The following is a 5,000-nucleotide window of genomic DNA, read 5'->3' as shown; positions in this document are numbered from 1 at the left end:
GGAACCCGAAAAATGTACAAGTCCGGGAATACGGAAAAGTTCCCCATGAAAGGCTGGGGATACAATTATTGATACAAATAATGTGCCTAAGGGTACATTTATTTTTCTAAGTCCCAGAAATCCGTCACTGAACATCACGACTTACGAAGACATGTTCCCCCGGTCCTCCCATATACGGCACGGGGACAAGTATGAAGAATGAAAATCATGTGTGTATGGAACATATAATGTGCCTGAGAGCACATTTTTTTTCTAAGTCCCAGAAATCCGTCACTGAACATCACGACTTACGAAGACATGTTCCCCCGGTCCTCCCATATACGGCACGGGGACAAGTATGAAGAATGAAAATCATGTGTGTATGGAACATATAATGTGCCTGAGAGCACATTTTTTTTCTAAGTCCCAGAAATCCGTCACTGAACATCACGACTTACGAAGACATGTTCCCCCGGTCCTCCCATATACGGCACGGGGACAAGTATGAAGAATGAAAATCATGTGTGTATGGAACATATAATGTGCCTGAGAGCACTTTTTTTTTCTAAGTCCCAGAAATCCGTCACTGAACATCACGACTTACAAACACATCTTCCCCCGGTCCTCCCATATACGGCACGGGGACAAGTATGAAGAATGAAAATCATGTGTGTATGGAACATATAATGTGCCTGAGAGCACATTTTTTTTCTAAGTCCCAGAAATCCGTCACTGAACATCACGACTTACAAACACATCTTCCCCCGGTCCTCCCATATACGGCACGGGGACAAGTATGAAGAATGAAAATCATGTGTGTATGGAACATATAATGTGCCTGAGAGCACATTTTTTTTCTAAGTCCCAGAAATCCGTCACTGAACATCACGACTTACGAAGACATGTTCCCCCGGTCCTCCCATATACGGCACGGGGACAAGTATGAAGAATGAAAATCATGTGTGTATGGAACATATAATGTGCCTGAGAGCACATTTTTTTTCTAAGTCCCAGAAATCCGTCACTGAACATCACGACTTACGAAGACATGTTCCCCCGGTCCTCCCATATACGGCACGGGGACAAGTATGAAGAATGAAAATAATGTGTGTATGGAACATATAATGTGCCTGAGAGCACATTTTTTTTCTAAGTCCCAGAAATCCGTCACTGAACATCACGACTTACGAAGACATGTTCCCCCGGTCCTCCCATATACGGCACGGGGACAAGTATGAAGTATGAAAATTTTTGGTCACAGCGTGAAATCCCTCTAATGATCATGAAAATAGCATCGGATCACTTATCTGACCATAAAAAGTGAACCAAAACCCTATTTGGACAAACTTTTTGGTCCTATGAAAAATTCACTTTTCATATATGTCATGGTCGAAAATTTTCTAAGTCCCAAAAAATCACATATTCTCGAATATCTCGAAAACTACGTATCGGACAGGAGTCAACCAAGGTGTTTTAGAAAGGTCTTTACAAGCTCTATTTAATGAGCCATAGCGACTTTCAAGTGATTTTTTGACACTTTTTCGCATATCGGCATCCTTGGTTCCCATACTGGCCATAGGCCATAGGGCACCGAACGGCCAACTTTTGGTCCGGGGGTGAAATTTTTTTTTCACGAGATTTTGATGAAAATGGCTTCGGAACGCGTTTCTAATAATGAAAAGTGAAACCAAACAGTATTTGCGAAGAAAAAATTGTCCTATGAAAAAATCACTTTTTCTTAGGGTACGGGTCAAAAATTTTCTAAGTCCCAAAAAATCACTTATTCTCGAATATCTCGAAAACTACGTATCGGACAGGGGTCAACCAAGGTGTTTTAGAAAGGTCTTTACAAGCTCTATTTAATGAGCCATAGCGACTTTCAAGTGATTTTTTGACACTTTTTCGCATATCGGCATCCTTGGTTCCCATACTGGCCATAGGCCATAGGGCACCGAACGGCCAACTTTTGGTCCGGGGGTGAAATTTTTTTTTCACGAGATTTTGATGAAAATGGCTTCGGAACGCGTTTCTAATAATGAAAAGTGAAACCAAACAGTATTTGCGAAGAAAAAATTGTCCTATGAAAAAATCACTTTTCATATATGTCATGGTCGAAAATTTTCTAAGTCCCAAAAAATCACTTATTCTCGAATATCTCGAAAACTACGTATCGGACAGGGGTCAACCAAGGTGTTTTAGAAAGGTCTTTACAAGCTCTATTTAATGAGCCATAGCGACTTTCAAGTGATTTTTTGACACTTTTTCGCATATCGGCATCCTTGGTTCCCATACTGGCCATAGGCCATAGGGCACCGAACGGCCAACTTTTGGTCCGGGGGTGAAATTTTTTTTTCACGAGATTTTGATGAAAATGGCTTCGGAACGCGTTTCTAATAATGAAAAGTGAAACCAAACAGTATTTGCGAAGAAAAAATTGTCCTATGAAAAAATCACTTTTCATATATGTCATGGTCGAAAATTTTCTAAGTCCCAAAAAATCACTTATTCTCGAATATCTCGAAAACTACGTATCGGACAGGGGTCAACCAAGGTGTTTTAGAAAGGTCTTTACAAGCTCTATTTAATGAGCCATAGCGACTTTCAAGTGATTTTTTGACACTTTTTCGCATATCGGCATCCTTGGTTCCCATACTGGCCATAGGCCATAGGGCACCGAACGGCCAACTTTTGGTCCGGGGGTGAAATTTTTTTTTCACGAGATTTTGATGAAAATGGCTTCGGAACGCGTTTCTAATAATGAAAAGTGAAACCAAACAGTATTTGCGAAGAAAAAATTGTCCTATGAAAAAATCACTTTTCATATATGTCATGGTCGAAAATTTTCTAAGTCCCAAAAAATCACTTATTCTCGAATATCTCGAAAACTACGTATCGGACAGGGGTCAACCAAGGTGTTTTAGAAAGGTCTTTACAAGCTCTATTTAATGAGCCATAGCGACTTTCAAGTGATTTTTTGACACTTTTTCGCATATCGGCATCCTTGGTTCCCATACTGGCCATAGGCCATAGGGCACCGAACGGCCAACTTTTGGTCCGGGGGTGAAATTTTTTTTTCACGAGATTTTGATGAAAATGGCTTCGGAACGCGTTTCTAATAATGAAAAGTGAAACCAAACAGTATTTGCGAAGAAAAAATTGTCCTATGAAAAAATCACTTTTCATATATGTCATGGTCGAAAATTTTCTAAGTCCCAAAAAATCACTTATTCTCGAATATCTCGAAAACTACGTATCGGACAGGGGTCAACCAAGGTGTTTTAGAAAGGTCTTTACAAGCTCTATTTAATGAGCCATAGCGACTTTCAAGTGATTTTTTGACACTTTTTCGCATATCGGCATCCTTGGTTCCCATACTGGCCATAGGCCATAGGGCACCGAACGGCCAACTTTTGGTCCGGGGGTGAAATTTTTTTTTCACGAGATTTTGATGAAAATGGCTTCGGAACGCGTTTCTAATAATGAAAAGTGAAACCAAACAGTATTTGCGAAGAAAAAATTGTCCTATGAAAAAATCACTTTTTCTTAGGGTACGGGTCAAAAATTTTCTAAGTCCCAAAAAATCACATTTTCTCGAATATCTCGAAAACTACTTATCGGACAGGGGTCAACCAAGGTGTTTTAGAAAGGTCTCAACAAGCTCTAAATAATGGGCCATAGCGACTTTTTAGTGATTTTTTGACAAATTTTGTCATATCGGCATCCCGAGTTCCCATACTGGCCATAGGCCATGGGGCCCCGAACGAAAAAATTTTGGTCCGAGGGTCAAAATTTTTTTTCTCATAAATTTGTTCAAAACGCCGTCGGAACGCGCCTTAGATCATGAAAAGTGAAAAGAAACAGTATTTTGCAAAAGTTGGGGTGGCCTATGACTTACATGGCCACGTCCTAGGTCCGAGTTCCCGAGGTCGTGTTCTTCAGTGGCGGAAAAAAATGGCCACTTGTGGGAGATGCAAAATGTTCATTTTGTATTATAGGGGACACACTATCGAAGCGAAAATTTCAGAAATGGCCTAAAACGTGAAGAAATGATGGGGTATGTACGAAAAGAAGGTTTTTATGGTCAAACGGTGAAAATTTTTTTTTTATGAAAAATTTTGGTCTCCCACCGTTCATGAATTTCTAGGACCAAAAATCGAAAAATTTGAAAACTTCACGATCGAAAGGGAAACGCATATGTGGTGTTCCTAGGTGTGTACGGTGTACGAAAAACGGGTTCACGATGAGATATCAGGCAAATAAGTGGACCTAAAGTGAGTTATACGGGTAAGACGAGGTGTCCAAAGACCGAAATAGGGGTACCAACTGAGAACGAAATGAAGGTCCCCGAAGTCGCCATACAAGTTATAGGAGGTGTCCAAAGTACGAAAAGAGTTCCATATTCGGCTGTTCCTACTATATGGTTCCCTGATTGCTGCTCCAAGGAGTAGTGAGGAAGTGTCCAAAGGTCTGTTGGGGGTATCGAGGTGATACCCTCGACGGACAATATGCACGAAAAGTGGTTCGATGATCTATCCTGTAGGTCGTACGGCAGCCATACCCGGCTGGAAGTACCGCGGTAATTCCGCAATAAAACGTTCGCCAGACGAACAAACAAATTGAATTAGCTCATCGTAGTGTACGGAAACGAAACGAAAATGTAAGGTGATTAGGGATCCGGGAGCAATCTCGCGATCCCATGGTTCGGTGTAAGAAATGATACGAAGTGTTCATAAGTCTCCTCTGGAGGCAGAACCATCGTAGCAAAGTTCGGGAACCCAAGGGTCACAAAAACTCGTAGGACGATATCCACGAATAATCGGGGACTTGTGGGGACTACCGTGCCCTGACAAGTCAACTACACCTTAACTGGTGATGGTCGTCCTACGGGGACCTGCGGGGAACAAAAGGGTCACTAAAACTCGTAGGACAATATCTCCGAATAATCGGGGACTTGTGGGGACCACCGTGCCCTGACAAGTCAACTACACCTTAACTGGTGATGGTTGTCCTACGGGGACCTG

Source organism: Anopheles stephensi, unplaced genomic scaffold (genome assembly GCF_013141755.1).
Source record: "Anopheles stephensi strain Indian unplaced genomic scaffold, UCI_ANSTEP_V1.0 ucontig262, whole genome shotgun sequence".
NCBI lineage: Eukaryota > Metazoa > Arthropoda > Insecta > Diptera > Culicidae > Anopheles > Anopheles stephensi.
The sequence above is the reverse complement of the archived record's forward strand: the minus strand, read 5'-3'. Positions refer to the sequence as shown.